Source organism: Rattus norvegicus, chromosome 1 (assembly GCF_036323735.1).
Source record: "Rattus norvegicus strain BN/NHsdMcwi chromosome 1, GRCr8, whole genome shotgun sequence".
Classification (NCBI taxonomy): Eukaryota; Metazoa; Chordata; class Mammalia; order Rodentia; family Muridae; genus Rattus; species Rattus norvegicus.
In genome coordinates this window covers 213353554-213374245 of record NC_086019.1, presented here as the reverse complement: position 1 = coordinate 213374245, position 20692 = coordinate 213353554, and the positions used below count along the sequence as shown (strand labels likewise).

The 20692-nt window shown below is 49.1% G+C and overlaps 1 pseudogene; it reads left to right on the top strand.

Annotated features, from left to right (window-relative positions):
- The first annotated feature begins 16706 nt into the window (after positions 1-16706).
- On the top strand, positions 16707-17476 carry Prelid1-ps5 (PRELI domain containing 1, pseudogene 5; annotated as a pseudogene).
- Positions 17477-20692: the final 3216 nt, after the last annotated feature.

Sequence of the window (20692 nt, the reverse complement as noted above, 5' to 3'; positions counted from 1 at the left end):
TCTGGGGAGTAAGTTCTTTCCTTTCCCCATGTGGGTCCTGGAGAATGGAGCTCAGGCCTCAGGCTTGGTGGAGCCATCTTGCCAGCCCTGTGAGGATTTTAAATTCTGCTGTTGAGCTGACTTGGTGGCTTATATCTGTAATCCCAGTACTTGGCAGCCTGAGACAGGAGAATTGCTTTGAGTTCTAGGCCAGCTTGGGCTATAGAGTGAGACAATGCTTCAAAATTCTAAAATTGCACACACACGCACACACAGATGGGTAGATAGACAGGTAAGTAACTATAGGTGGACAGACAGACACACCTAGCTGCTGTGTGGCTTCCCCCTGGGAGATATGAACAAGTGTCTGTCCGTCTCAGAGAGGTGGCCACAGGCTGAAGTGATCACAGCCACATCAGCCTGAACACATGAATTTACTGGCTTCACCAGTGTGACATAAGTGAGGATTACACAAACACAGATGACTCGAAAGCAGCTGTGCCACCAAGAAACCCACCCCAGCCTACATAACAACTCCTGAAGAAGCTGCGTCCTGGAGCCCGTGCAGGACTCCCCGGAGCTTCCCGAGGAGGCACCACCATGGTCTCTTGTAAGTTCCCAAGCCTTCTGAACCCAGTGGAGTTTCTTTTACCTCTTGTGTCTTATAAACCTCCTCCTCCCTCCTCCAGAAGGAGTGGTCCAGCCTTCATACAGCATTAGAGACTCCTGGGTTGTGTGGGACACCCTGCCTAATGTGGGAGATATGTCACATGTCCCCACCGGCTCTGCAGACACAAACGGCAAGCTGTCCAGGTGTGGCCACATATGCACACATGAAGTATGCAAACCTGTTTCTGGCATAGGCTCTGGGCTGATCTGCAATGGTGAAGGCAGAGCCTTGCTACCTCTGTGGGTTGTTGTTTTGTTTTTTGTTTGTTTGTTTTGACAAAGTCAGGGCTCCATTCGAAGGAGGTCACTGCCTTGGACCAAATGTCTTCACTGGGGTTTTCCTCAAAGGAGACACTGGTGAAGGCTCCCGCAGCTCTCTGAGTCTCCTCAGCTCACTGAAGAAGAGAGTGCAGAGGAAGCCAAGAAGGTCCTGATGAAAGGCAGGAGAAGCTGCCTCCTCACCTTTCCCTGGGGGACAAGACATACTCTGTAAAGTTTTCTTTTTAAGCTTCAGAATAATTGTATTAGAGCTTAAAAGAAAACCCTAGAACCTCAGGGCAAGCAAGCTGTAGATCTTGGCAGCTGCCCATAAGACATGCTTTTTCCCTGTTCACAGTGAGTGTCTGGGCCTAAGTGTCCCGTAGAGGTCAGATGGCACAAGGTGGTCCTGTGAGACTAGAGGCTGGGGATAGGAGGATGGACGGGGGCAGACAGGGAACAAGGACAAAAATAGAAATGCATCTGCGGACGATGGCAGTAAAGAACAGGTGTCTGCTGGGAGGATATGCCACAGGGGTTCTAGTGATGGAAGCTGGTTAAGGAAGTCTGGGGCTGGGGACACCTGGGAGGCTCCCACCCTCCCTTCACTCAGCATGAGTTCTGAGGAGCACAGGATGAGGATTCTACTCTCAAGAGCATAGGGTGAGAGCTCTGGGATGCAAGTGTCTTTGCCAGAGGCTGGCAAAACACAAGCTTCCAGAAGTCAGAACCTAAGGTTCCAGGCTCAGAAAGAAAAAATTGAGATCACGAGGAGAAGCAGGGTCTGGAGCTGGAGCTGAAGTGGCTGGGTGCTGGGAGGATGTGAATGAAACCCTGGGTTCAGCCCCACATACACCTGCACAGCACCACTTACACCTGCACAGCACCACATACACCTGCACAGCACCACATACACCTGCACAGCACCACATACACCTGCACAGCACCACATACACCTGCACAGCACCACATACACCTGCACAGCACCACATACACCTGCACAGCACCACATACACCTGCACAGCACCACATACACCTGCACAGCACCACTTACACCTGCACAGCACCACTTACACCTGCACAGCCCCACATACACCTGCACAGCACCACTTACACCTGCACAGCCCCACATACACCTGCACAGCCCCACATACACCTCCACAGCACCACTTACACCTGCACAGCACCACATACACCTGCACAGCACCACTTACACCTGCACAGCACCACTTACACCTGCACAGCACCACTTACACCTGCACAGCACCACATACACCTCCACAGCACCACTTACACCTGCACAGCACCACTTACACCTGCACAGCACCACTTACACCTGCACAGCACCACATACACCTGCACAGCACCACATACACCTGCACAGCACCACTTACACCTGCACAGCACCACATACACCTGCACAGCACCACATACACCTGCACAGCACCACATACACCTGCACAGCACCACATACACCTGCACAGCACCACATACACCTGCACAGCCCCATATATACCTGCACAGCACCACTTACACCTGCACAGCACCACTTACACCTGCACAGCCCCACATACACCTGCACAGCACCACTTACACCTGCACAGCACCACTTACACCTGCACAGCCCCACATACACCTGCACAGCCCCACATACACCTCCACAGCACCACTTACACCTGCACAGCACCACATACACCTGCACAGCACCACTTACACCTGCACAGCACCACTTACACCTGCACAGCACCACTTACACCTGCACAGCACCACATACACCTCCACAGCACCACTTACACCTGCACAGCACCACTTACACCTGCACAGCACCACTTACACCTGCACAGCACCACATACACCTGCACAGCACCACATACACCTGCACAGCACCACATACACCTGCACAGCACCACATACACCTGCACAGCCCCACATACACCTGCACAGCCCCATATATACCTGCACAGCACCACTTACACCTGCACAGCACCACTTACACCTGCACAGCCCCACATACACCTGCACAGCACCACTTACACCTGCACAGCACCACTTACACCTGCACAGCCCCACATACACCTGCACAGCCCCACATACACCTCCACAGCACCACTTACACCTGCACAGCACCACATACACCTGCACAGCACCACTTACACCTGCACAGCACCACTTACACCTGCACAGCACCACTTACACCTGCACAGCACCACATACACCTCCACAGCACCACTTACACCTGCACAGCACCACTTACACCTGCACAGCACCACTTACACCAGGCTGCACACACTCCACACACACACACCTGCCATCTCCTGTGCTCCCAGCACCTGAGAGGCGGAGGCTGGAGATCGGGAGTGCATGTGCTGTTGGTGCTGCCTGCAGTTTCAGGGGCGCATGGATCCTCCTGTACTAGCCAGGCTTCCCCTGAGGAGTCAGACCAAGGGAGTCTGTGGAGAGATGCAGAGGTGTGTGTGTGTGTGTGTGTGTGTGTGTGTGTGTGTGTGTGTGTGTGTGATGAGGGGGTTACATGACTGTAGAGGCCAAGAAGCTCTGCAATCTGCCATTTGCAACATAGAACCAGGAAAACTGGTGGCTCTCAGTCAGGAGCAAGGGGGTGGCTGGCGCCAGCCCCAGAGAATCTGGAACTCCGGTGTTTCTTTGTTCTGTCTGGCCCTTGGTCAACTGGATGGGGCTGCCCATGTTGGATGAAGGAGAATTTCTCTACTGTCCCCCTGAGCCAAGGGCTGAGCCCACCTGGAAACGCTGTTACAGACGTTGAAAGAAACAAAGCTGTGTCAGCTATTTGCCTGTGCCCTGGTCCAGTCACAGGGACACCTGCAAGTAACCACTGTAGTGTGCAGGTCTGTCTACTATCTGTCCATTAGTCGTCCATTTATTTATCAATTCATCTGTAAGTTTCCTTCCACTCGTCTATGATCAATCAATGGTCTATAAATCAATCAACTGTATATCTATCTTCTATCCACTCAGTTATCTTATCTATTTTATTTCCGTGTTTATCTATCTGTCCATGACCGTTCTGGCATCTACCTACAACTGCCTCTTTGTTCCCCGTTTTTATTTACACTCTGACAGTTTCTCTTCAGCTCTCGTCTGTTGGTCATACATGTTTATCATCTGTCTATCATCTGTGTACCTACCTATTTCTATTTGTCTATATAAAGAGACAATATCTTAAAGATAAGGTATTGTCTTGTGTCATTATGGAACATGGTCTTGGTCTTCTGAGGACGAAGGGAAGCCAGTGGGATGTGTCAAAGCCATCTGCCTGCACTTGACAGGCTGCAGTCATCTGGGTCTGAGGTTTAAGCTCCAAAGCATGGAGAGTAGACCCGGGTCCCAGTTCACCCGCTCAGATGGAATGAATATGTGAGCAGATGCCTCAGAAAGGCCTTGGCTTACTTGCCTGGTAATTCCCTGGGCATCGTTGTCCCTGTTAAGCTGATATGTGACTCCAGGCAGTGTCCCTTGCAAGAGACAGGTGCTTTCTGGAGTCACAGACCCCAAGTTAAATGGACCTAGTAGCTGGACTATTCTGCATTGTGCTTCCCCGGGCTCCTACCCAACTTTAGAGAGACTTAGAGGCCCAGAGACTCAGAGACATACAAGTCAAATCATTCATAGCAGACACCAGGCAGGGGGCACTGCGGCGATAGTTGAGGTCGTCCCTGTTGAACAGAGGGGCCATCTGAGAAGCCTGGAAGACCCGCTGTAAGAATGGATGCCCATGGTGGATGATGATGTTCTAGTGGAAAAGGGAAAGGACTAGGGGAGAGGGCCTAGGAGGCCATGTGCTGTAGCTAGGGTTTCGATGACTATGAAGAGACACCAAGACCAAGGCACTCTCATAAAGGAAGATGCTTGATTGGGGCTGGCTTACAGTTTCAGAGGTGTAGTCTAGGATCATCATGGCGGGAAGCATGGCAGTGTGCAGGCATACACGGTTCTGTAGGAGTCGAGAGTTCTACATCTTGATCCACAGACAGCAGCAGGTCTGTCTTCCCACTGGGAGGAGCCTGAGCACGGGAGACCGCCATGTCTGCCTTCACAGTGACGCACTTCCTCCGACAAGGTCACACCTCCTAATAGCGCCACTCCCTATGAGCTGAGCACTCAAACACATGAGTCTATGGGAGCCATTACTGTTCAGACCACCGCATTGCATTCCTTCACCCCCATATACTTATAATGCAAGATGGATTAGTCCAACTTCAAAAGTCCCCATAGTCTCTCACAGTTTTAACAATGCTTAAAAGTCCAAACTTCAAAGTCTTTTCTGAGTTTCATGCAATAACTGTAATCCCCTACTAAATCAAAATAAAAAAAATCACATACTTCCAACAAACAATGGTATAGGATATACATTAGCATTCCGAATCACAGGGAATGGAGCATAGTGAGGGAATACTGGACCAAATCAAGACCAAAACCCACCCGAGAAAGCTGTGAGCTCTGCATCTCCATGTCTGATGTCAAAACGCTCTTCAGATCTCTAACTCCTCTCAGCTGTATTGACTGTAACCCACTTACATTTCTTCCTCTTGGGCTGGTTCCACTCTGTTAGCAGATTTCCTTGATAGGAATCTCTATCAAGCACCTTCAACATCTTGGGATCTTCAAGCAACTTCAACTTCACAGCCTCATGCAATGGCTTCTCTGGGCCGCCATGCAGGGACACCTCTACCACATGCCTGGTCACAGCCACTTCCTTAGTCACGGAGAAAGATTCTACATCCCTTTTCTTTCTAGGTCTCCTTGCAGGGACACCCCTGCCACCCGCCTAGCCTCATCTACTTTCCTACGTTGCAGAGGGAGATTCCATAATCCCTTTCTTCTATCCTTGACTCTAAAGCCAGAATCACATGGCTGGAGCTTCCAAGTTCTGCTGGCTGCTGAGGCAGGAACATGGCCCCCTTGTTCAATTACATCTTAACCAGCTTTCTATTTTCAATGCCTAGTTTCCTTCACTGCCTAAGCTTGGCAGTTCTGGAACTTGCTCTGTAGATCAGGCTGGCCTAGAACTCAGAAATCTGCATACCTTTGTCTCCTGAATGCTGGGATTAAAAGTGTGTACCACCACACCATAGTGCAGTACCTGGACCTAATTTTCTTTCACAAGATAGAAGATTAGCTGCATGGGATCTTGCCTTCCCGGTGCCCCTTTAATCCTTGAACCATGTGGCAGAGTCTATGCCAGGCTGTTTTGAGATGTTCTTTGCCAATGCAATTAGTCTATATCTCTTCATCTTAACCTTAGGCAGACTCTTTAGGCAAAGGCAAAAACCAGCCACATTCTTCACCAAAACATCACAAGGATGATCTCTAGGCAACATACTAAAATCTTCTACTCTGAAACCTCTTGAGCCAGGCCCCCACAGTTCAAGTCACCCTCAACATCACCATTTCCATGCTTTTACTAGTATGGCTAATTAAGACCCACTTAAAGCATTTCACTGCTTTCCTAATACAAAGTCCCCGAATCCACATTCTTCCAAACAAAAGCATGGTCAAGCCTATCACAGTAATACCCTACTCCTGGTACCAACTTCTGTCTTAGGGTTTCCATTGCTGTGAACCAAGACCAAGGCAACTCTTATAAAGGAAAACATTTGATCGGGACTGGCTTATAGTTTCAGAGACTGAGTTCATCATCATCATGGTGGGAAGTATGGCAGCATGCAGACAGACATGGTTCTGGAGGAGCTGAGAATTCTACATTTGATCCACAGGCAGCAAAAGGAGATTGTCTTTCATACTAAGCAGAGCTTGAGCATGGGAAACCTTAAAGTCTGCCTCCACGGTGACACACTTTGCCCCAACAGAGCCACACCTACTCCAACAAGTCCACACCCTCTTATGAGGGCTACTCCTTATGAGCCAAGCATTCAAACACATGATCTATGGGGGTGGAGTCATACCTATTCAAATCATCACGCCATGCATGGCTATACAGTTGCTCACTAACTGGTTCTGGCTCCTTGCACTGTAGGACGCCCAAGATAACATTGCTCAAATAATTGATACTTGAGTCTGACTCTCGAGACATAGCAGATTAGAAGTATAGCAGCCTTGGTGGCACAGCTCAACCATTCTTTACTCTGAGTTTTAGAGTAACCATGGGACACATTGGGACTGAGATGAAGGATTTGTCATGTGAAGCTTCAGTTGTCAGCTTGAAGAGCAACCTCAGTTGAGGAATTGCCTAGATCAGATTGGCCTGGGGACATGTCTTTGAGGCATTTTCTTAATTGCTAATTGATGTGGGAGAGCCCAGCACAGTGTGTGAGCACCATCCCAGCCAAGGCAGGTGGGCCTTGGCTGTATAAAAAGCTAGCTGAGCAAGACAGCAAGTACCGCTCTCCCATGGTTTCTGCCGTGAATTCTTACTGTGACTTCCTTCAATGATCATCTACACTGCACACCAAATAAACCCTTTCCTCCATACGTTGCTTTTGGCCAGTGTTTTATCACAGCAACAGAAACGCAAACTAGGACAGAAATCTTGACACCAGCATTGGAATGTTGCTGTGATGGATGTGGCCATGTTTTCTAGGCTTGTGGGAGGATTTGGAGCTCTGGTCTAAAAAGCTATTGAATGCTCAGAGCTTAACGAACTGTTAACCTTCTGAGGAAGGTTGGAAAAATGTCGAGAGCGATGTAGTTGATGGAGGCCTGGCTTATAAAGTTCCAAAGAGAAGTTTGACAGGACTATCAAGATCGTGTGTGTATTTTGAATCTGTAGAATCTGTGGAAGTGAACCCTTTGCTTGGCTGGAACAGTCAGTGATGGTTGGCTGGGTCTGTAGATTAGCAATGGTGACTAAGAAGCCAGCATCACCAAAGTGAGATCTTCTGGAGAGGTATTTCCTCAGGGTCAGCACACAGAAGCTATGGTCCAGAAGGAACCAAGGCTGTATCCCAAGCTGACTGCAGAACTTGGTAACATGTAAGAATTCCTACTTGTGCTGGTTTGGGTGGCATGAATGCTACAGAATTGGGGGGAGCATGGAGAGAAGCTGAGGCTTGGCCCCGTGTGTAAAAGTCTGTGTTTCTAAGAGAGGCCAGGAGAGGTGCAGTGGAGACCTGTGGATATCTGAGATGCTAGGTCTGCAGAATGACTACTATGGACAGTGGCGGTGCCGTGTGGGGTCAACCTTAGCCTATCAAGGCAAGCAATGTGTGCTATGCCATGGATGCAGAGCTGGAGTGAGGATGGTCACCCAAGACCCTTGGAGCCCAGACTGTGAATGATCCCAGGCTGCCTGACACAGGTGCATTTACATTGTTGGGTTTTGGTCTTGGTTTGATCTGTTGGAACTGCCCTGGTCCTTCCCTCTTGGAATGAGGACATATACAACTTGTTTCGGGTTTTGCAGGCAACCGCAGTTAAGAGACTGGTTATTTGGTTTCCTGGTCTTATCTCTGCCACATGTTTGCTCAATGACACATTTCCCTGGGTGCAAACCCAGAGAGGAGCACTTTGCAGGGTCCCTGGACAGCCATAGTCCCTGTGATGTGGGCGTACAGACACCATCGCCTGGATCAACTTTCTAGAGCCCTAGGAGACCTGCTACAGGGCCGTAGGGTACGATGTCTCACTGTGAGTCAAAACTCTGCACTACTTAACGTGCAATGGGTGCGAGGCGAGGGGTCACAGATACACAGTGTGAGCCCCGACTGATTCATCACCTAAACTGGGTTTCAGAGTTCATAGCGAGATGGTGGTAACAAGGGAGTCATAAAACCCTTCTGAAACAAAAGCATATTTGCCGTTCCCCTGGACAGACAGTACAGCGCTTTTGTACTGTACTGCTACTTGTAGTCACGATTGCAGGTGGAGTATGCCCCAATCCTTGAGAAACAGATTTAATCATAGACAGGAACGAGACAGATTTGCCTTTACTGTAAGATAGCTGTCAAGCCTACGACGGAGGCAGGGTGGTTCATCGGTCACATGGTTTTGTTTTGTTTTTGTTTTCTGAGACAGTGTCTCTCTGTGTTGCCCTGGCTGTCCTGGAATTGGCCGTGGGGATGAGGCTGCCCTCGAACTCACAGAGATCCACCTGCGTCTTCCTCTTGAGTGCTGAAATTAAAGGAATGTACCACCAGTGTTTATCTGACAGCTGCCTCTGAATGGCCCCATGGCTTTAGATATGCGCCATACCTCAGGACTCCAAGATTTAACCCTCCAGCCCCACCCCCTCAACTGCAGACTCCAGACACACACCAAGGGATTATATGAGATTCCCAATGAAGCTTGTGTCTAATCTGCCTCGTGCTTCTCCTGGAGACAGTGACCAGACATTTAGATCAAAGTGTGTGATTGTGTGGGGTTTGTTGCCAGGCCCCAACCTCACTGCTTTGGGGTCTGGCAGAGAATGGAGAGCTATGTGACATCTGAACCCATCTTCCCATCAGAGCATACATTCCACACCTTTGGTCTAGCCTGGCCTCAGCCTTCCTTCAGGAGATCCAGCTGCTCCAGTGCTCCCACACTTGCTCCCTCCCTCCTTCTCTGTCTCTGGTGCCCCCCACACGTTCCCCCCAGCATTAGCACAGAAGTCACATGACCCAGTGCCGATTGCTGGCCTCTGTCCCTCTGTCCTTCACACATTCACTGCCCCCTCACCCCACCTCCCCACCCCTGCTCTGTACACAGGGCGCAGCTGAGGTCAGTCCCCTCCCACTGTGATCCTCAGAGTAGTGCAACCTCCACCAAGTGTATGTGCATGTCTGTCTGTCTGTCTGTCTGTCTGTCTGTCTGCCTGTCTGATTGACATTGCCAGAATAGGAAGGAACAGCATTTGTTATATGGGCCTGAACTCCTCAGAGTAAAGAACAAGTATAAAAACCTCTGTCTGGCTCTTCTGGGTCACCTCGACCTGAGGAGTAACTCCTGCAAGCCTCTGGGTCATTTTTTGTGTGTGTATTGTTATTTTCTATCAGTGTTTTATCTAATATATTTGGAAATTTTAGTAATTCTAGAAATACTTCAAGAACATGTAAAAGAGTCAACTTCACACAGCCATTACCCACGTTTGTGCCTTTTGACATTCAGGTTTGTTCTTGCGACTGAGATGGCGGAAGATCGAATGGACAGGCGAACCCACTTATGTGAACAGGTAAATCTCAGCATTAGCACGTCTAGGGGGCTGTGCAGCCATCGCCACCACACAGGAACTCCACCGGAGCTGTCCCAGTGAAGTAGCCCAGGTGTCCCTTCTCTTTAGAACCTAGAAAATGCCTTTTCTCTCCCTCCTTCCCTCCTTCCCTCCCTCCCTCCCTCTGCCCCTTCCCTTTCATTTCTCTTCAACAATCATTCCTTTGTTGTTTCACAACTTTACATGTCTAGTCTGCAATGCATGCTGGTCACTTTGCTTCTGCTCTCCGTCCCCTCAGCCCTGCCTGTCCTGCTGAGCACTTCTTCCCACCAAGATCCCATGTTTTGTGCCTTCCGTTCAGTGACTCACTGACTCAACAGAGGCTGCTGCCATGGGCACTGATGGGCACAGGTCACTTAGTGGCCACTCCACTGAAGAAAGTGGCTCCTGCCCCCTATTGTGTGGTAGCAGGCAAGTGCCTCTATGCCTGGCATTTTCTGCAGGACTCAGGATTGAACTCAGGTCCTTGTGCTCATGAGACAAGCACTTTACCCACTGAGCTGTCTCCCAGTCCCCTGGATTCTGTTTTTGAATGAAACATTTTTCTTTATTTTTTTCTATTGTTATTTTATTTTACGTGTATGCACTTTTCACTTTCATGTAGGACTGTGCATCGAATGCCTTTAGTACCAGTGGAAGCCAGAAAAGGATGTTGGATCCCCTGGAACTGGAATTACACTTGTGAGCCACCATTTGGTGTGCGTTCCCTCTGTGTCCACTCTCCATTCCCCACTCCCCACCCCGATTTCAACTTTCTTCTCCCCGCTTCGCTCTCTCTCTGCCCAGAAGTCCCACCCTGGTACTTCCTGCCTTAGATATTGGCTGTCAGATCTTTATTACAACCAATCAGTAGCAAGATCACCTCTGATGCAATTCTAGGTCACCTTTAGGCAGGTGAGGAAGGACGGATATTTACAAAGTAGAAAACCTGGTGTGGGCCACAGTCAAAACCAGAATCCTGCCAGGACATAGCTCTCTGCTGGTACAGGATTAACAGTTGAAAATACATTTAAAAAGGTTACCCAAGTGTGTGTGTGTGTGTGTGTGTGTGTGTGTGTGTGTGTGTGTGTGTGTGTGTGTGTGTGTGTGAATGTGTGTGTGTGTATGAGTGTGTGAGTGTGTGTAGGTTTGTGTCCATTCATTTATAGAAGATAGACAGAGATAAAGCCAAGGAACTGCGAGATGAGATTCTGTGTATTTCTGTTTTGCCATACATAGCCAAACTGTACTTCCTTAGTCCATGGGAGTTGAGTGGCTGGCGTGAGGTTCTTCTCAGGCAAAGACAGCAGTTCCAGCTGACATTCATTCCCAGCGTTGGATCTTAGCAGTGAGACCCATGAAGTGACACCTGCAGCAGGTGTCATGTGGGGGTTTACTCAGGGAAAGCGGATGGGCTGGGGATACAAAGGCTGTCTCTGGGTGGAGAAAGAAAAAAAGGAAGAGGGGAGCGGAAGTGGGAACTACGTCCGGGTTCTTTGGAAAGTCAGTTGTACTGGATGGTGTTTTGCTGGGGCAGACACGTGAAGGAGGGTTTTTCTGACATAGATACTGAAGTGAAAAGATGTTCTGTTAAAGGACACGTGATGAAGGACTCTTCACTAACGACACACATGTATTGGTCCGCCTTACCTTGCATAGTTGAGCTGCATTCGTTGGGACTCCATAGAGAGAAAGTCACCAGAAAACCCTCTGGTGCCGTACTTCAGTTTCTTGTCGCTTCTGTGGACTCACGCTGATTGGCAGAGTGATGTCAGCTGAGACAGACACATGTGCTGAGGCAAGGCCTTGGAGGACACATGATGTTTAGAGAGAGTAAAAAAACGGACTCGACAGACAATGATGAAGACAGAGCTAGCTGTGCGCTGCCTGTGCGTTTCCGGTCCTTCTTGAGCTTCCCTTTGATGAGAGAGGCACAGCTGGGAAATTTTCCTGAGTTCCTGTTGGCCTTGGTTGCTCCTGGTCCCTCCTGCTGACTTGTGCAGAGGCTGGGGCCTGGCTGTCTCTGCTGGGTAGTGCCACTGCTGCTGATTCGTGTTTGCTGACAGACTCTCCCGAGCAGGACGGCTGGTGTGTCGGTGAAGTGTTTGTGAGTGGATCAAGCTGCCGCTGCTGACTCTGAGCTGAACCACTGATTTTCTGACAACACAGATAGGATTTGCTCCAAAGAACCCTTTCTAAACATGTCCACTTCCCCTGTATCCTTTCTTTTCCATTCTCTCTGGTGGGTGGTGGGCTAGAAAGGGAGTTAAAGCATTTAAGAACCATCGTTAAAATCTCAGCCTTTTATTAGGGATGTGGCACGTGTGCAGGAGGAGGGAATAGTGGAAATGTGTCACCTCTTGGCAGCTGGTGACAACATGTACTGCTGTGGCCGGGTCCCTCAGGCTGGCCATGGAGCCTGCACTGAGGCCTGATGTCCTTGTGCTCTCTGGAAGGCACGGGCAGCCTTGGCATTCCGAGGAGTTGGAAGTCCTGCGTGCACCTCTGGCTGCTGCTCAGGTTTCTGTCTCTCACTTTTGTACACTGGGCTGCAGAAGGGAGCTGAGCTACCGATCTCAGCCATCTGCTTTCTCAAAGGCCTTGGACCAGTGGGGTTTCTTGGGCATTCCTTACTTTGTGTCTTGTCTGTACTGTAAATCACAGAGGTTTCCCCCCACCCAAGCCCCACCCCCACTCCATGCTCAGCGTCTCTGAGCAGGCCCCCCCCACCCCCGTTACCCTGTGTGTTTCCATGGTGGGAACTGCAGGCCAGGGCCTGGGAAGGGCTGCCACATAGTTTTACTCCAGGCTGCCTCTTCTCAGTCCCAGCTGACATAACAACCTCTACCCCAGAGGCAAATTTCTTTGAAATTAGGATATTCAGAGTAATTACTCATCCCAGGCCTTACAGTAGCATCTTAAGGGAGAAAGAGTGTTTGGAATCAAGGTTTTAGGGCACTTAGTCTATGTGTCTGGGAGGACAAGATGGAGGGAGGCAGTGGCTGATAGCAACATATGGATCAGGAAGTAGAGAGAATGATCTGGAACCAGGAACTGGGTTTTTACCTTCAAAGATCTCCCACAAGTTCCCTCTTTGTCTAAAGGTTTCACAGTCCCCAAATACCATCAAGTGCCCAAAATGTGAGCCTGTATGTGGTCGGGTGCAATTCACATTCAAATCAAAACATCCCAGCTGCCTATATGCACATATATGCCTATATGGTCTCCTCTCATCCATGAGAAGTGAGGCTCCACCAAGTGTTTCTGGGTTGCTCTCCCTGACCTGGAGTTTTGGCTTCTTGCTCCTCCCAGACTAGACTACCCCATGCGTCTGTTGCTATTGGGCTCCGCAGACTTATAGACATCAAATGGAAAAAAAAAATATTTGCCTAATAGCATGAAGTGTTTTTGTGCCTGTGTGTTCCGACAGCACAAAGTGTTTCGGAGAAAAGGAGGCAAATTTCTTTGAAATTAGGATATTCAAAGTAACTACTCATCTCAGGCCTTTGATAACGCTTTAAGGAAACTATTTTGCCCATAAAAATCGCATCCCGGCTGCACACGCCACTCTGTTGACATTTATTCCCGTCGTCAGATGGCAGCTTCGCTCGCTTTGCTTTCTGTAATTCAAACATCAGAATGGTGAAGTCCCTGGGAAATTGCTCTTATAATGTTGTAAAGTGAACGTCCTTGCCAACGCGTGCTTTTTAGAACAAGTGTAAATTTTCAATTTTGGGTGGAAGCAACCTTTTCCCTGCGATCTTGTCTGCACTGTAAATCACAGAGGTTTTCCCCCCACCCAAGCCCCACCTCCATTCCATGCTCAGCGTCTCTGAGCAGGCCTCCGTTACCCTGTGTTTTTCCATGGTGGGAAACTGCAGGCCTGGGAAGGACTGCCACACAGTTTTACTCCAGGCTGCCTCTGCTCAGTCCCAGCTGACATAACAACTGCTACCCCAGACCTCTGTAATACATTATGTACGTGTACATGTGTATGCACACGCATATAGAGGCCAGAGGTCAACCTCAAGCATCCTTCCTCAGGAGCTGTATGAGTCTCATACCAAGTCTGAAGTTTGCAAAGTAGGCTAGGCAGAGAGCCGAGGAATCCTTCTGTCTGTCCTTGGCTCTGCAGTACTTGTATTACAAGAACTCGTCACCACAAAACCAAGGGAGCTAACTCATACATCAACACAGAAATCTCACCTCTCACTTGTAGTTTAACTAGTCCCTAATCATGTCCCTTCCAGAAGATTCTATGTCTGTACCTAAAATGCTTCCTGTCTTCTGCAACATGTGTTATTTGTTGCTGTGGTAAAACACAAAGTGGCTTGAGGGAGGATGGTGTATTTTGGCTTCACTCCACCATGGTGTGCAGGATGCAGTAGCTGGTAATGCTGGGTCTGTGCTCAGGAGGGAGGGGGATGGGAAGGGAGGGAATGGGGCAGAGGACGGTGCTCAGCTCACTTCCTCAATCCACATTCAGAGTCTTGGATTGTCAAATCGCTCCTAGGTGGTTCTGTTGGGGTCACGGGGTGTGCAAATAATGGGGTTTCAAACAAATAACTGGTTAGGGTTTGGTCAGGCTCAGCGCTAACACAACCCTTCAAGGTCACTAGCAGTCTCCCTTTGAAGCATAAACCCGCGAGCAGATGTTCAGAGGATAACAAAGAGGGAATTCGTAGGTTGAGAGTTAGTTCTCCAGCCCAGGGTGTGGCGGAGAGCAGGATGGCGGACCAGGCTCAAGGCTATGTTAAGGCAGCCATCTTAGCTCGATCTTGATGGGGTTCACGTGGGCCAGGCGGTTTTACTGTAACTGAGAAGAACGTAGGGCTTGAGGACATGCAGGAAGATGGGGGTGCAGACCAATGCCTGGAATGCTCTGGCCTCTTCGGTTCTTTATCTAGCCAAGCTGAGAATGAAGATGGCCTCCACACAGCTACACTCTGCCTGAAGGCTCAACCCAGTCCCCTTTCACTGGATATTTTGCTGTTTACGGTTTTTAAATTTTACAAACAGTATGGTAAGAAACACTTCCTTGTGGGTAGTTCCACAGGTGGGCGAGCACAGCAAACCTGGGCTACTGAGTTAAGAGTGTGTGTGTTTGAATTTTCACAGTGACCCAAAGCTTCCCACCCAGGCTGTCACAACTGACGTGTGTGTGTGTGTGTGTGTGCGCGCGCGCGCGTGTGTGTGTATGAATGGAAATGTCTGATTTGTTTGGAAAGTCAGTTTTGTTTTTCTGGGCTCGCAGGTGAAAGGATGTTTGGATATATCAGACACGTGAAAGGACGCATGAGAGTATAACTATGACCTCAGACAGTGGAGAAGAGCACTGAGCCTTGGTTTAACTTGCTCTGCCTTGCTATTCTTCACCAACGACGCGCATGTATTGCATAGCGTTGTTGAGCTCCACTTGTGGTAACGCCACCATTGAGAGAAACTCGACAAAGACTGCTCCTGAGGTTCCTGCAAAGCCTGCCCCTTGCTTCAGCGACCTCACCTCAGGCTGGTTGGCAAACCTGGTGGTTTCTTCAGGAGTGAACTGCAGCTGCTGGTTCATGTGTGGTGTCTGCCTGACGAGAGGACTGATTGTAGCTACTGATTCACACTTGGTGTTTGTTACGGACTGAACTCCTGACGAAGAAGACTGAACTCTGCCCCAAAGAACTGTTGCTGAGCAGGTCCACTCCCCATATCCTAGTAGTTTTTCTCTTCTGCTACCTTTGGTAGGTGGTGGGCCAGAGGAGAGGTTAAACATTTATTAAATAGGCTGCAAAAAATGTATGCCTATACATATATATTGGTTTTCTGGGTTACCTGGAATGATTGGTCAAATAGAGACACTGAAGGGTGAATTTAGGTTCTCAAGCAGTAGGAGAATCAGCCTCTCAAGAACTGAACATCTGTCGGGGATGTTTTTGCTGATTTCTGTACCCAAAACTCTCGTTAGAGTGTGGATTTTGTCATGGTCATTATTATAAAGCACTTCTTGACTCAGTATTTTGTAAAACATTGTTCCTCACCATCTTCTCATTAATCAATAAAGAGATCTTCAGCCTAGCACTGGGCAGGAGAGAAAAAGGTGGGACTTCCGCACCCAGAGAGCCCAAGAGAGGGTCTCTGGTGAGACCCAGGTCATGGATTGAAGATGGAGGCCAGGGTGAGACCTAGAAGGCAGGTAATAGGCCAGTGACTGGGAAGTAGCTGGGTTATAGCAGCTGAGTATCTGCCTGCTGTAGTATAAGGAGCTTATTAATAGGGAGGTCCCCAGGTCATTATTTGGGAACAAAGGCAGGCACAGAAGGGCCCTTACTTTACAAACCCCAACCCCTTTTTGCAGAGCCTCTTTATTGCTGCACAAAAACCTTTTGCAAGTCAATTTCTGCATAACAAAACTTTTCGTCTGATCTAGGGGTTGTCTTGAAAGAACCACGCAATTCTCACCCCTAAGAGACTTCCTGTTTTGCCAAGCACGTCTGAGACTAAGTTATGCAAAAGACTCTGAGAACCCGCCAAAATCTCAGAGAACAGTCACTATCAAAGGCTACTTCGCCTGGCCGGCGTGCGCCTGGCCACGTGCCCCCCACCCCCACCCCCAGGCTCTTCACCCTGATGCTGCACTGGTGCTGAGCCTGCCCGGGTTGGGAAGATGGTGAGGTATTTCCTGGGCCAGAGCGTGCTCTGAAGTTCCTGGGACCAAGTGTTCACAGCCTTCTGGCAACGGTACCTGAATCCCTATAGCAAACATGTCTTAACCGAAGACATAGTGCACTGGGAGGTGACCCCTGACCAGAAGCTTCTGTCCCGGAGACTCCTGACCAAGACCAAGAGGATGCCACGTTGGGCAGAGCGACTGTTTCCCGCCAACGTTGCTCACTTGGTGTACATCCTGGAGGACTCGATTGTGGACCCACAGAATCAGACCATGACCACCTTCACTTGGAACATCAACCACGCCCGGCTGATGGCGGTGGAGGAACGTTGTGTTTACTGTGTGAACTCTGACAATAGCGGCTGGACCGAAATCCGTTGGGAAGCCTGGGTCTTTTCTAGCTTATTTGGCGTCTCCAGAGCTGTCCAGGAATTTGGTCTTGCCCGGTTCAAAAGCAATTTGACCAAGACAATGAAGGGCTTTGAATACATCCTGGCCAAGTTACAAGGTGAGGCCCCTTCAAAAACACTTGTTGAGACAGCTAAGGAGGCCAAAGAGAAAGCAAAGGAGACCGCACTGGCAGCTACAGAGAAGGCCAAGGACCTGGCCAACAAGGCCGCCACCAAGCAGCAGCAGCAGCAGCTCGTATAGCCTCCTTCCTCTCTCTCCTCCCCCATGTACTTGATTATTAAAGATGAACCTGCAGCCCTCTCTGCTGTCTGGGGTGGTGGGTCAGGGTGTTGTCCTGGTCAGCATCTACACCACGCCCAGCTCTGTCTGCTGGGCCGATCGAGGGGTGCAGTGACTTGCCCAAGGTCACAGCAGTGCAATAGACTGTATGCTCCACGAGGGCAGGGCTCCCCGTGTCCTCTGCTGGGTCCCACGTCCCCTGAACAATATTTAGCACATAACAGGCACTCAATTAACACATGATTTGACTGCCCCCTCCCCAAATAAAGGCTACTTCGATTGTTCTGGAATTCATGCCTTCATGCCAGATACAGTGGTTCTACTAAAATCCTGCTATACACACACACACACACACACACACACACACACATACACACACATACACACACACACTCACACACACACTGTTATTTATACAGCATATGGGGTGTTCTTTAAAATTATTTTAAAAGTACATCTATATGTATGTGTCTATGTTTAAGTACGTGCTGGTGAGTGCAAGTGCTGGCAGAGGCCAGAAGGGGCGCTAGATCCCCTGGAGCTGGAGTTAAAGGTAGTTGCAAGCCACCCAACATGGACGCTGTGAACTGAATTTAGTCCCTCTACAAGAGCAGTACATGCTCATAACCACGGAGCCATCAGATTTGAGTTTTTAAGTGACATTCTGCAATGAAAGGACATAGCATTCCTTTGAGAAATGGAGTCTGAGTCCACAGCAGGGAGAGGAGAAGGGCTTGGAGCATCTTATAGCATCAGAAGTAAGGACAAAGCAGACACACAGTGGAGCATGTCACAGGGTCACAGGGTCACGGGAACATTCCCCCTGGCCTAAAGTAGAACATTCTGAGCAGGAAAATAAATAATGTAGTGTTGAATTATAGCCCAGAGGATAAAATACATATACATGAGTTCACGAAGGTATAAATAAATCATCTCGAGTGTGAATAAATGGGGCAGAGGGACTAATCTTTCCCATAGAATTGCAAAAACCTATGCATTTTCCTTTGCAGAAAGGAGAATTTTGTTTCAAAAGATCTGTTTGTTTTTGTTTGAGATGGGCTCTCTCTGTGTAGCCCTGGATGGCCTGGCACTCACTATATAGACCAGGGTGGCCTCAAACTCAGAGATCTGCTTGCCTCAGCCTTCCAAGTGATGGGAAAGGTGTGCACTAAGACTTATTTTATTTCAAATTGTCTGTATGTGTGTGTGCGCGTGTGCATGCGTGTGTGCGTGTGTGTGTGTGTGTGTGTGTGTGTGTGTGTGTGTACGCATGCGCATGCCATAGCACGTGTGTAGAGGTCAGAAGACAACTTGCCAGAGTTGTTTTGGTTTGGTTTTACCCCCTTATTCCACATGGGCCCCAGGTTCTGAGCTCCAGGCATCCTGCTTGCTGGTCACCTCACAGGCCCCCTACCCTGAGTCTTAAATGATGCTGTTGCTTTCATTTTTGGAAATTTTATGAAGCCCTTTTTTAGGTGAGTATATGAATATGTTTGTGGTATATGAGTGTTTTTGTAGGTGTGTTGATGTACACACACACGTGAGCAGAACGTATGGCAGTCAGAAGTGTCTTCCACAACCACTTTCTTTGTTCTTGAGAATCTCACTGCACCTGGAGCTCATCCAGACCAGACTGGCTTGTTGGGGCTTTCTCCCCGGTGCTGAGGCTCCCGACTCAGGTCCTCAGGCTTTTGAGGCAGGCACTTTACAAATGGAGCTGTCTTCCCTGCCCGTTACTGGATTTTTTTAAAAAGCTTTTTTGGTTATATTTGATGTCTATTTCTTGCTCATTGATCTAATTTCCTCTTTGTTCTTTAAGCAGTATGAACAGTTTCCTTAAAATGCTACACACACAGGGCCTCAGCGGAGTATCTGAGGCAGCTCAGATCTCCTGCCGTGGGATGGAATCGTGTCCCAGAGATGCTCCTTATCCACAAATGGCCTCGCTTAGATCCAGTCTTCTATCAGCCTGGCCCAGAGCACTCCAAACACTGCATGTTCCCAGTTGCTGTTGCCATTAATGAACCAGCAAGTGGACGCTTACCTGGAGTCTCTCTGCTTGAGAGGCAATAGTCGTCCTGACTTCCAGTGCTGAGACTTGGTCACAGTCTATGGTCCCTTTTGGAACTTGAAGGTAGGATGTCTCCTCCCTCTCACCCCCACCCCCACTGCCTGCTCGAGCCCTTGGTCCTCAGCTGCTCAGCTGGTGGTGCTGGTTTGAGAGGCAGTGAAACCTTTGAGTGTATGACCTAGCTGGTCGTAGTGCTGTAGAGATGGGTCTTAAGGCTATCGCAAAGCTGTGCTTCTAGATGCCAGGCTGGCTCTCTCTGATTTCTGAGTGAGAAATCTGGCTACCTCAAGCCCCAGCCAGGGAAGTGCTCGGATCCCAAAACTAGGCCTGCCATCGTGTCCCCATTCCATCTGTCCGTCTGTCTCCCACACCACCCCCGGCTACAATGGACTATAGCTCCTGAACTCTGAGACCAAACGAATCCTTCCCACCAAGGTTTTTCCACAAACAATGAGCCTCTTCAGGGTCCTAGGCTCAAGGAAGCAGGGGCCCTGGCCCTACTCCCCACAGGTTGGGCTTTGTCTCCATTGCCACCATGGTACCAAACCGTGGACGTCTGATTCCACAAGCCCCTACGCTCATGCTCGCTGCTCGTATTTCCGCCTCGGTGATGGTTGTCTCAGGCACTTCTACTTTCCTTTGTGCAAGATGGTTTTTTTCTTCCTCTGGAATAGAATCTCACTGTACGTTTCTGTGTAGAACAGGCTGGCCTTGAACTCGAGGAGATCCATCTGTCTCTGCCTCCTGAGTGCTGGGATACCCGGCTCTGCTGGTGGAATCTTTTCTAGAATATTTGATGTTTCAGAATTTTTGTTTAAGTAGTTATTATTTTCAGACTGTGGAGTTCTCTCCTGGGCTGGTCCCTGAAACCTTCATGTTTTTGTTTGTTTGTTTGTTTCTTGCAGAGCTGGGCTAGCCTGCTTCCAACAGTTTGATGTCTTTCCCCTCTCCTTACCCTCAGAGCCTTAGAGGACTATCTTGTGATCTGGGAGTTTGGGGGGTATGAATGCGTTCAGGGAGTGGAGGAGCATTCACTGGGTGAGGGAGCGTCCATCTGATTTGGAAGGGGAGCTTCTGTGCCAACCATCAAATGATCTATGTACTTTGTGTTTTCTCCTGTTTATTTCTTCAATTTATAAATATTTAGCTCTCCTCTAGTCTTTTGTTATTTTCCCCCTTAATACATTTTCAAAAGATTTCCCCTTTC